Source organism: Nothobranchius furzeri, chromosome 2 (assembly GCF_043380555.1).
Source record: "Nothobranchius furzeri strain GRZ-AD chromosome 2, NfurGRZ-RIMD1, whole genome shotgun sequence".
Taxonomy (NCBI): Eukaryota; Metazoa; Chordata; class Actinopteri; order Cyprinodontiformes; family Nothobranchiidae; genus Nothobranchius; species Nothobranchius furzeri.
The window spans coordinates 75,762,908-75,775,926 of NC_091742.1; the positions used below are offsets into that span (position 1 = coordinate 75,762,908).

Below are 13,019 nucleotides of genomic sequence, written 5' to 3' on the forward strand. Positions count from 1 at the left end.
ACTTTTGACCATATTAGGAGGTGGAGGTGGCACCCCATGATTTCTCGGAATCGGGGGGAGGTGGGGGTTGAATAGAGAGAACCACAGTGTGAGGGCCTGATGCGGTACCAGGGAAAATAAATAAGATAAATAAGAGCTCTAAAAGTTGCAATTCGCATATGTAAAGTTCACTGCAGTGCTAAATTTAATGTTTGAAGTTACGCAAAATTCAAATTCTGCAATCCTGTTCTGATCAGTCTGAACAGAGTACCATAAGTTAATAAATAAAAGGTTTTAAAGTAACACACATATATATATATATATATATATATATATATATATATATATATATATATATGTGTGTGTGTGTGTGTGTGTGTAGTGGCCTGGAGATTAAAAGGAAAAAACAAGGAACACAAGGGAAGTTGTAAATGACAGCTTTATTTTAGAATATTTAGATATACATTTATTGAAGGTCAGGCAGCTGCTAAACAGTAAGATCGAAACAGATCTGTAGAAAATAAATATGTGGACTGTTTCTCAGAGCGCTCTCAAAAATTGCAATTTGACTTGCTCTAATGGTTGAATAAGACTTGCTTAAAAGCAGGCATTAAGTTCTGAAAATTACCAGCCGTTAAAGGAAGTCCTGTCAATTTGGTGTAAAGTAGGAAAAGTAAGTGCCAATTTGGGTCAGTTAAATTTAAATTAGGAGAAACATAATAATAATAGTCCAACTGGAACAAAGAGATTAAGAGAAGATAAGGTAAAACAGACGTTTATGTATATAAAAGAGAATAAATAAGTGACGGACTGACTTACTTTTGTTTAAAAGACTGTGACAAACGGAAAAAAAAAAAAAAAAAAAGTTCTCTGTGCCTCTGTGAGTGAGTGTTTCTTGCATGAGAAGAAAATGCTGCTTCTGGCTGGATCCTCTGTTGAATGACGCAGTGTTTAATAGAGAGAGCGGCTGGATAAAACAGGGCGTAGTCCAGCTTTGCCCGACTGAAAAACAATAGAAAAAGAACTTGTAGTTAGTGCGATGACAAGGAAATCATTTAAAATATAAAAGTTGCATGGTCGTGTTTATACAAAGGAAGTATTTTATCAGCTTTTGGGCCGTGTTGTAACTGGAGTCTCTCTCTCTTCCTCTTTTTCTACTGCCAGCATACACACACACATGGTGGAAACAAGGCTTGCTTGCTTTCTGTAACATGCAGTTTTAAGCAATTTGTGACTTTAGAAAAGATATTTTTGGTGTTTTGGGCGTACCTTCTTAGTCCAGTCTTAGTTCTTAGTCCATGGTTGGCCTCCGTGAAACCTGTTCTCCTGAACGGTCAGGGAAGAATGAGACTGAAAGTTCTGCCTGAGGGCCTGACTCCACCCACATTTACACACAAGAATCCCGTAGTCTATAAATAGCACAGGGTGCTGCATTCTGCAGCTCTCATACCTCTTAGAATCATATGATCCAATCTTAAAATTAACAATCAGTCAGGAAATAAAGTATTTGCTCTAGAACGTTCAGTTACACCCATTTATAAATATTTAGTATAGGTTTTGTAAAACTATTGCTGTAAATCTTGCTGTAAAACAAAACCCAATAATTGTCTTGCCTCAACCTTAAGAACCATTAACATTAGTGGCTGGATTTTGAGATGCTGAATAATGAAAAAACTGATAAACTAACTATTATTTCCTGTAACCTGGCTAGAAACTGTACCAGGCTGCTTTGGATTAAAAAACTGGTAGTCATTTTCCCAAAACAAGATAAATAAATAGGTAAATAAAAATGAAAGGAGGGATCTTGCATTTTGGGTTAGATTGTGCCTAATGATTAAAACCAGTGTAGAACTGATTTGATGATTAAGGAACAATTGTGCCCAGGAAGTAGTCTAGATTTACCTTTGAGTCAGTAAAGTCGACTATTTATTAGAAGCCATCGTTGATTTGTAAAAGAGAAAGTTCTGTCATTTCAACCCAATCAACATATTTAAGGAAGACGTTTGTTGTGAACTGTGGTGGCATGAACTTTACTGGGTTGGCCTGTCACAGAGATGGAAACCGACTGCAAATGACAGTTTCCTGGATCTGGCTCTACACAAATGGAGCAGGAAGTCCCCACCACAAGCTGTGTGTCTGCGTCGAGATGGGGGAGGCGCCGTAAAATGGACACAATGAGGCAGACGCTTGTTTGCCCTGCTGCAGATGAAACAAAGGACAAAGGGGAGGAGCTTGTGTGCTAACATGTGAACTTTAATCAATGACGGTGGTCATCCTGGACTTACAAAGAGAGGCTCAAAAGAGACTGTCTCCTATAGTTACACCCAGTGAAGGAGTGCTTGCTGCAGTTAGGTAATGGAAAAAGCTTTTTGGCAACAATCAGTTGACTTGGTGAAATGTCAGAATTGGGAAAAATTTACTAAACTACTGCAGAACATAGTTAAGTGAGGAAGTTATCCTTAAAAAATAGGATTAGAAACCTGATTCTATATTTTTCTACCAGCTGTAAGTTCTAACGTAGAAAATAATGTTACAAAATAGTGAATAATTGTACCTCTCATTCGATAATAATTATGTTCACATTTTCTCATCTTGTGAAATCTTTAACATAACATTTTTAATTGGCCTTTTGCGGGAATGGCGTTGCGAGAACATTTGGATTTGGCTACAGCCGAAATTGGCTAAACTGAAATTTTTCCAGAAATAATCCAGATGTTTAAGAAGTGGAAGGAAGCTCTGGATGAAATTGCTAACATGCATGCCTACTTAACTGAGGAATTTCACACTTTCGCTTCAGTCTGAAATTTGCTTGGTGTGTGAGGGCACAGAGACGTGTATGGACCGTGTGCTTGACTGTGTTTGTTTTGTTTGTTTGTTCCTTTATTTATATGGGCGTGGCCGAGCCTTGAGAAACATCAACAAAGCCATTGGACTATTCTGAGTAAATTAACCAATTCAAATTCAAATTCAGGATCCTGAAACAATTCGGTTATAATCTCTAATTGATGAAGACCATCTTAACAATCCATTGCACAAGGCATCGTAAGTGCTACACAAACTGTTTAAAAAAAAAACATGCATGGTTGTATATTTTAGTTGAATCATGTATACTCATTGAATTATTGTTGTTTGCTTTATGTTTTAATTTCTTTGCAATTTTTTCTCTGTGACACAGGTGGAGATGCTGGTGGCAAAGTGGATCCCACTCATTTTTTCTCCCACACACACATTCTTGCTCTCTCTCTATCTCTGTCTGTGTGTGTGTATGTGCATGTGTATGTGTTTGTGTGTCCGTGTGTGTCCATGTTATGATGTCACTGTACCTTTAATTGCGCTTGCTGTTTGTAGCTGTATGTGTCTGATGTTGTAGGTATCAGAGGCTAGGGTCAGTAAGAGATAGGACATTTTTGTGCATAACCATTAATCCCTAGGCAATCTGCTCGGGGGACGTCTGGTCCGTACGGAGTGCAAGGCTTCCTGGTGTTGCACGGTGACCAAGGGTGAGGATGGAAAAAGATGAAGATTGGACTCTCATGGACTCACGTCGATACCTGAGATGAAGGCTAAAGGACCCATCCCTGATTAATTACAATGGGGTTTCTGCTGGAGGAGGTGAAGAGGATAACCAATGGGCAAGCATAACAAGAGGACAAAGACATCACCACAATGTATCATCGTTTTATAGGCCATCCGACGACCGCGACACCAATAGAGGAATTGTTCACAATGACAGATGAGTAAAATGCAACTACTCTACACCCTAGACTGGTTTATATACCTGCATTCACGTCATTATAATCACATCTGTGGATGCAAGGACTTGACTAGTCTCACTAACCATACAATGACGGCGTCACTTAGCTGATGTCTAATTACTTTTGTTCCAGTTTTACAACTTTGATTGTTTTATTTGTCCGAGGGGAGGTTATAGGTTTAAGGTGTACGTAAAGCTTTTGCATGGGCCGGAGGGGCCAGGCAGATCTGAGGTAATAAAGAGACAAATCCTAACAGAATATAGCATGTGTGTATTCCTGGTAAACTACCAATAATGGGCCCAGAACTAACATGTTTCTGGATAAGTGCTTAGAGCACATTAATGACAATGTTATAGGTCATAATGCTGCGGATTAATTCCTCGTATGCTGGGGATTCAGAACTACTGATGATAGGCGACCCAACATATGAGTTTACCATATATTCTTAGGTTTCAGATCATTTTTGTTCCCGTTTGTGTCTGAGTTCTTTAACTTAATGTGATAACATAACCATGACTGTTGGTACTCCATTTCAGGTGCGACAGATCTTCTGGTGGGTGCTGGTTGAGTGAATCATTGCATGCCGTGCTGGCAAACTAGCTCTTTAATTTAGGGTAGTGAGTAGTATAGAAAGGGGGTGTGAATGTGGGGATGGATGCTTTGTCTTTGGGTCTAATATTTAGGAAGTTTTTGTGGTAATAGGTTTATAGGCAATTGGCGTGCTAATTCAAGTTTTTCTTGTTGACATGTTGTGTTTTGCTCGCTGTGGGGAGGATGGAGTCGGCACCACCACGCTGCACGGAGATGGACAAAGGGAGGACTGAGCCAAGGACTTATGCCTTTGCTTTCCTGACAAATAAAGGACACTTGTCCACATGAAGCCCTCCTGCAGCAGAAGGCCTCCAACGCCGACATGGATGCTGAACTTGTATTTTCCGTTTTATTCTTTTGAATGAAGTTTTCAACCGGACTTATTACTGTTTCATTATGTCTTCGCTAAAGCTAATTGTTCATTATTCATCATATTTGTCACCTGTTTATCTTCATGTGCTTTTGTTGATTTGTGTGTGTTTTTTCTTTTGATCATTGACGAGGACATGTGTCACCAATGTCCTCGCATGCCCGCTCTGTGCCGTGGTGTTCGTCCCTGGGGTCGGGGAGGACATGGAGGAATTTTCCCTGTTAAAGTACAGCGGGCAGGGTTTTTCGCCTCCATACGGAGTGCGCATGCAATACATTCGTGAAGTAATGGGTTCAGTTAATGCTAAAGTCATGTTTCATGTATTGTTTCATAGTTTTTCATTGTCTCAGCTGTGAACCCATCGGTTGTTTTTCAGTGTCTTAATCATTGTTCATTACATATACATGTTAACGTTGCTGTGTTAGTCTGGAACATCATCTCGTGTTTTGGCATGGGTTCTCCTTTATGCATTTTTTGATTGAAGGTCATACGTTATGCCCTTTTGTCTCTATCCTCGGTCATATTGTTACATTATCATTATTTGTTGCTCATTTGTTCTGTTACTTAGTTAAGCATTCATTGCTAATTTGCTAATTTGTTTACGATAGTAATGTGTGGTGGACAAGTCCACCAAAGGGAGGACTGTTGGTGCCAAAAAGGTCAAGAGGTCATCTACAAAATGTATTGAGTTAAAGCTGAGTTCTTAGGTTGAAAGTGTTTTCTGGCTAGAGTTCGTGTGCTGTTCCAACATCAGCTCCAAAGGAATTTCCTGTTTTGGTCTCTGCTTGCTTCCAGTAACATTGCTTAAAGCTTATCTGACTTGCTAAATACTTGATGTGATTCCAAAAGTGTTGCTGTGTCCCAGACAGAAGTCTCCACCCACAGTTTCCACAGAAGAGATGTGAGCTATAAAAAGGGGAACCACTCTTTTGTCGGGGTCTTTCGGCTGTCCTGAGATGTGAGAAGACAAATAAAAGACCACGCTGTTCTCGACTGAAAAACTCTCTCCGACTCTTTTCTTTAAGAATAACAGAAATTGCCCACACTATCTATTTCTACCTTATTTATAAACTATTTATTTACAGGTCCATCAGTTAATGTAATAATTGTCCCAACCACAGCTGCACACCCCACCCCCAACCCGATCTCACAGCAATCGGGGCAAGCTGCACGTGTGTTTAGCATGCGCACATTTAGCCATTTTTAGCGGCTCAGGAGTCCGCAGGTGCGGTGTGTGTGTCACTCACTCTGGTTACTCCAACAGGGAGCCGGCTCCATGAGCTGTTTCTTAGCGACCGACACATCACTACATCATTCCCTTTCCTAATGTCCTGAAGAACGGTCCGGAGTGCAGGCGGGGTGTTTAGCTAACCTGCAGGAAACGTCGACGACAGTCATCCAGAAAGTAGCTAAGGGTTACCAGAGATGTTTCTGAGGTGTTCGCTAGGTACTTTTAAGATTTAAAAAGTCAAGAAGGGGGTCTGAGAAGCTGTTAGAAATAGCGTCAGTCGCCAAGTTGGCAACACACTAGGAGGAGCGCTTCATTTGCAACTCAGGGCAGCGCAAGTGGGAGGAGCAAAAAATCGGCTTGTTTTGTTTTTTATAATCGTTCAAAACTCATATCGTAATCGTAATTAAAATTCGATTAATTGAGCAGCCCTAGTGTCTTATGTACTTTAGACAGTAGTTTGGGGGGTTTGAGATTATAGAAGTCTAATACCCTTGGTGGTGTTTGTAATTCTATTTTATTGAGCTTAAATTTTTGTTTGACTACAGATTTAATTTGGTGGTATTCTAAAAAGCTATTCTTATCTATTCCAAATTGGGAGACTATTCTATTAAACGGGATGAAGTCCAATCCTTCATATATGTGTTCCAGGTATAGGATTCCTTTATTTTTCCAGTCCGGAAGGTTACTCATTTTATTATTTTGCAAAATATCAGGATTATTCCAGATAGGTGTGCGTCTGCATGGCACTAGTGAAGACTCTGTCATTTTAAGATACTCCCACCATGCCGTCAGAGAAGTGCTGATACTAATACTTTTGAAGCCTTCATGTTTTCTTATGCTTGAGCTAATAAATGGTAAGTCTGAAAGCTCTTATCGTATTGCAAAGTGTCTGTTCTATATCTAACCAGGACTCATCTAGTGGGTTATCTTGCAACCATATTGGTATATATTGCAGCCTGTTGGCTAAGAAATAATAATAAAAGTTGGGTAGATCCAGTCCTCCTCTGTCTTTGGTCTTCTGAAGCGTTTTTAAGCTAATTCGTGGAGGTTTATCCTGCCAAAGGAATTTGGTAATTGAGGAGTCCAGAGATTTAAACCAGTCAGCTGGTGATTTGTTTGGGATCATTGAAAATAAGTAATTTATTCTGGGTAAGACCATCATTTTAATTGTAGCAACTCTCCCCAGGAGTGATATTGGTAAGGATTTCCATCTTGCAAGATCATCTTCCACTTTCTTTAAAAGTGGGATGTAGTTTAGTTTGGTTAGATCTGCTAACTTGGGAGAGACATTAATTCCCAGGTACGTGACATTCCCTGACTCCAATTGTGTATTAAGTAAATTGACAAAAGAGAAATTAATTGGTAGAACTGTGGATTTTAACCAGTTTATAGAGTAATCTGAAACTTTTGAAAAATAGTTTATCAGTTCTATTGAATGAGAGAGAGACGATTGAGAATTCCGGAGAAAGAGTAAAACATCATCTGCATAAAGACTTATGTTATGTTCTATTTTCTTACACTTTATCCCTTTAATACCTGTTGTTTGCCTAATTGCTGCCGCTAGTTGTTCGATAAAGATAGCAATCAGTGAGGGGGAGAGTGGGCATCCCTGCCTTGTCCCCCTCTGAAGACAGAAGCTAGCTGATATTTGGTTGTTCGTCCTGACACGTGCAGTTGGCGAACTGTATGTTTGTAGCCAGTTTATGAAGAAGTTCCCAAAGCCAAATTTATGTAAAGTTGCAAATAAGAACTTCCAGTTAACTCTATGAAAAGCCTTTTTTGCATCTAGAGATAATATACTAGTTTCTATGTTTCTACTGTAAGAGAAATCTATCAAATTAAGTAATCTACGTGAGTTTGTGGATGACTGTCTACCCTTAATGAAACCAGTTTGGTCAGGGTGTATTATGAAGGGGGTTACCTTCTCTAATCTTTTTGCCAGGGCTTTACTAATTATTTTAAGATCAACATTAATAAGGGAAATTGGGCGATAGCTGGTAGGAAATGCAGGGTCTTTGCCTGGTTTTAACAAGAGACTAATATTGGCTGAGTTCATGTTTGGCAGTAATCTGCCACTCTCTTCGATTTCCCTCACCATTCTGAAAAATATTGGAGCCAGAATGATCCAGAATTCTTTGTAGAACTCTACTGGGAACCCGTCTGGACCTGGAGCTCTCCTATTCGTCATGGATTTAAGGGCTTCCTGGAGCTCCGCTGATGTTAGCGGCGAGTCCAGGACTGTAACTTGGCTGTCTGAAAATTTAGGAAGTGTTATCCTGTCAAGGAACTCATCGATCTCGTTATCTGATGGGTTTACCTGTGGTGAGTACAAAGTTTGGTAAAAGTCTCTGAAAGTGTTGTTTATTCTTTCAGGGTCATAAACTATATTCCCGGTTGAGTCTTTAACAGCAGATATGGTAGTTTTCTCTTTATTTATTTTTAACTGGCCAGCCAAAAATTTACCTGATTTATTACTATGTTCAAAGTTTTCTATTCGTAGTCTTTGTGCTAAAAATTGTGTCTTTTTGTCAATAATTCCATGAAGTTCTAATTTAGTTTTACGTAATTTGCTCATTAACTCTTATTCTGTGGATGCCTCTAAAGACTTAATGATTTCTTCTAACTCCTGAATACGTTTGTTTTCCTTTTTTTCTTATGTGATGAGAAAGAGATTATGTTACCTCTCATCACTGCCTTTCCTGCCTCCCAGAGAATAGATGCTGATGTTCCAGGCAGGTCATTATGTTCTAAATATAAAGCCCACTCCTTTTTAAAAAAATCTATAAAACCTTCGTCTTTGGGCAGTGATGTATTAAACCTCCAGTTTTTGCTTGGTGGGATTGTCTTCTTATTTACCAGAGTTAATGAGACCGGAGCATGGTCGCTGACCACTATGGGGTGTATCTCAGTGTCTGAAATGTCAGCCAACAATGAGCTGCTGACTAGAAAATAATCCAAACGTGAATGAGAGTGATGGACGTGTGAGAAAAAAGTATACTCTCTACGGTTAGGATGAAGAGATCGCCATGCATCACAAAGCCCATGATCACTCATGTACTGTTTAACTATATTAGTGGATTGCGAATTGCGCTGAGTCCCAGCTGTAATGAGCCTGTCTGTTAAGGAATTCATCCAAAAATTAAAATCACCTCCAAGTATAAGTGGACAGTCCAAGTGTTCGGAGAGTACAGAGAAAAAATTGTGAAAGAATGGAGGGTCATCAATATTTGGACAGTATATGCTGACAATACATAAGCTTTGGTTCTGTACAGATATTTTTAACATTATAAATCTACCCTCTGGATCAGAGACTGTGTCCAATACTGTGAAATTGATGTTTTTGTGTATTAAAATAGCTACACCTCTTTGCCTAGAGTTATAGCAGGCAGAGAACATGCTGGGAAACTCAGGTGTTTTAAGTTCATCTGTGGATGTGGCAGATCTATGAGTCTCTTGTAACAATATTACGTCTGCCTGCACTCTCTTTAGCTGATGAAAAATCTTTAATCTTTTCTCTATGGAGCCAGCTCCATGTACGTTCCATGAGAAAAATCTTAGTGCACCCATAGATGTGTGTGTGAGTAGCTAAAATATGACGCCTTCATGTGAATAAGATGGAATAAGTATCTAAATGTATGAAATAGTATGTTAATAAATAACAGAAAAGTAAATAATTAGGGGTGTCAGAAAAAAATCGATTCACTAAAATATCGCAATATTTTGCCTCCCGATATAAAATCGATATTCAAAAGCCGTGTATCATTTTTTTTGGTGCAATTCAAACTCCGACCACTAGTTGGCAGTAGTGTCACTCCGTTCCGCCCCTGACAGAAGAAGAAGCTACCGCTCTGTGTTCCACAACCAACTCACGTTAGCTCACCAATGACTGAAGAGAAGATTCATCCAGCGCCTTCGGCTTTCAAAGCTGATGTGTGGAGTTATTTTGGATTTAAGACAAAAGAAGGCAGTAAAGACTTTGACAAGAGCCATGCCATCTGCAAACTCTGCAGCGCCGGGGTCAAATACTGTGGTAATACGACAAATCTGCGAGCACACATGGCCAGACACCATAGCAATTGTAGTGAAATAGAGTGATGTAACGATCTAGAGTTGTATTTTAATATACTGTAAGTAGATCTAGTTTTATAATCAGAAGAATAGGTTGTTTTTATCATCAGGGAGTTCATTTAACACTCTGTATTGACCTTGAGACAAGAAAAGAGAGAGTTGGGATCGTTTAAGAATTTTATTATAAATTCTACAATCTATCAGGACTAACTCTGTGTTGTTTGGAAATGAATGTGATGTTCGATGTGTGTGTGTGTGTGTGTGTGTGTGTGTGTGTGTGTGTGTGTGTGTGTGTGTGTGTGTGTGTGTGTGTGTGTGTGTGTGTGGTTGGTTCAGACTCCTTAGGCTGACGTCATTGAATCTGGTAGTCTTTGATTGTTATGACTAGATATCACGAGGCTTATAAAGTGATGACATGAGCTGCTATTTTGCCGTGTACGTACCCAGTGGGGGCCTCCCAGGTAGATCAGGAAATGCCAGGTCTGAAGACCTCGGATGTGCGTTGGAGCTGGTCGAAACAGCGGTCACAACGTTTCAAAGCCCGTCTGAAGGGTCGACCCAGGTAACAATCGGCAGCGTCAGCAGGTGCTCTTATTTTGAAAGGATGTCGTCTGGTTGTTAAATGACGAAAATCTCCAACTTCACAGTTCTTAGTTTAAAGAAGAAAACACATCTGGCCAGGCTGTGCTTCTCTTTGGGATGATGGTGAATAGAACTGAAGTCAAAATGGAACTGAGCTTAAAATGGCGTTGCCTTGTTTTATATCTCTGAATTGTTGATAAGTTTTAGTAAAGCGGATTGGACACTTTAAGTCAACAAGCCAGATTCTCTTGCGGCAGCCGAAGGCTCTGATTGGTTGGAGAAATGTGTCATGCGTTGCCATGAGGATGAGTGTCTGTCTGTCTGTGCATGTCGTCCTGTTTACTCATTAAACACATAAATCATGACATCTTTATTTCACAGATCATTCACTTGATTATTATTGATCAACATATGTTTTGCTTAATTTTTAATCACAAATAAAGTACTTTGATTAAGTAAAAGCGTTCTTCTTCCTTCTTCTGGAATGTAAACAGTCTGAGGATCAGACGACCTTGGCGTTTTCTACACGGGTGTAAATGTGTACAGGGGCAGCGTTTAGGAGCTGAAAATCATAACTTCATAACGGTACACAATGTAGCATCAAATGCTACACTTAAAACGAAGCTCGGTGATCCTACTCAACGGACTATAGAGGAAGTTAACACTTCGAAGCTACCAGCGACTTCAACTCGTGCAGTCAAGATAACGAAATCAGTACTTGTTTTTATTTGTAAAGACATGCGTCCCCTGAGTGTTGTGGAGAATAAAGGATTTCGAGATATGATTAAAACATTGGAGCCGCGTTACGCCGTTCCTTCATGACAACACATCACGGACATCGCTCTTCCAAACTTGTACAACGAAGTCAAAGCAACAGTTCTGGACTCTCTCGGCTCAGCAGAGACGGTCGCTTTAACGTGCGATGCTTGGACGTCTAGAGCTACTGAATCGTATGTTACTGTTACAGCACATCACATAAATGATGAGTGGATCCTTCAGTCTCATGTATTACAAACCATGCATGAAACTCACGCAGGTGAACACATTGCAGCATTACTGAAGGAGACTGTGACTGAATGGGGGTTGAACACAAAGAAAGTCGTTATTGTAACAGATAACGCACCAAACATGGCTGTCGCGGCCAGACTCGCAGGCATGACGCACATACAGTGTTTTGCGCACAGTCTGAATCTTGCCTCCCAGAAAGCACTAAAAACACAATCTGTGATTCGACTTCTGGGTAGAGTCAGACGTGTAACAGGCTTTTTCAGACGCAGCACCACAGCCAGCGATCAGTTGAAGCAGAAACAGCGCCTCCTTCAGTTACCAGCTCACAGACTGATCACGGACATAATAACCAGATGGAACAGCTCTTATGACATGATAGAACGCTTTTTAGAACAGCAACCAGCCATCTGTGCAGCTTTGCTTTCTCCAGACGTCAGGAAGAGTGCAAAAGAAGTCTTCACATTAAATGAGTCTGACATCATGTGTGCAGAAGAAGTTGTCAGGGCACTCAAACCGATGAAGGATGCCACCTTGGTGATGTCAGAAGAGAGCATGCCAACACTGTCTGTCATTGCTCCTCTTCATGCCAAGCTCATGATGGGTGCACAAGAAAGCCAAGATGATACACCAACAGTTAGTGACATAAAGGCTGCCATTGCAGAAGATCTGGGGAAAAGATATGCCAGTGAAAAGCAGACATTACACATGGCCTCAGCTGTTGATCCTCGGTTTAAGGGCCTGCCCTTCCTGTCCGAAGCAGAGACCAGGGACATCCATTCCAGACTGTTGGAGGCAGTGGTTGGCATGATAAAAAAAATGTAAGTAAATAACATTGAATTTACTTAGAAAAAATATTTACATATACAATGCAGATTAGTATGAGGTTTAACCCTAATATTTGCTTGATATTATGTTTTTCAGGTGGAGGAGGAGAATGTTGCAGAAGATGCTCACATCAACGACAGTTGTGCTTCCATCAGTCAGCCACCCCTGAAGAGACCAAGGACCTCATGTGTTTTGGTGGACTTGCTTGGAGCTACATTTCCCTCTACTAGTAGTGATAATACTGAACCAAAATCAGAAAATGATCTTGCAGCAGGTGAGATCAAGAAATATAGAGGTGAGGCCCCTTTGCCTCTCACAGAAAATCCTCTCAGTTGGTGGAAGAACCATGAACAAGACTATCCTCAGCTCTCCAAAATAGCAAAGAGTTTGCTATGCATTTCTGGCACAAGTGTCTCTGCAGAGAGAGTTTTCTCCTCTGCTGGTGACATAGTGACTGCACAGAGAAGCCTCCTGAAAGCTGAGCATGTAGACCAGCTTGTGTTCCTGCACAAGAATCTGGAGATTTAGAGCTCCAAGGAAACATATGTTCAGATCTGAAAATGTTAAAAGCACATACTTTTGTTCAACCAAAGAAGTACTTGTATTAATC

The 13,019-nt window shown here is 40.2% G+C and overlaps 2 protein-coding genes across 2 annotated transcripts in view; both read right to left on the reverse strand.

Moving 5' to 3' along the window:
- Positions 1-13,019, reverse strand: part of LOC129160141 (zinc finger protein ZFP2-like) — a 47,133-nt gene that overhangs the window by 14,767 nt on the left and 19,347 nt on the right. The gene's annotated exons all lie outside the window — the stretch shown is intronic.
- The window catches only part of LOC129160142 (uncharacterized), a 20,508-nt gene continuing 7,810 nt past the window's right edge, over positions 322-13,019 (reverse strand). Inside the window, exon 3 of the mRNA XM_054737314.2 lies at positions 322-13,019. This exon is cut by the window's right edge and continues 920 nt beyond it. The gene's annotated coding sequence lies outside the window, so the exon portion shown is untranslated.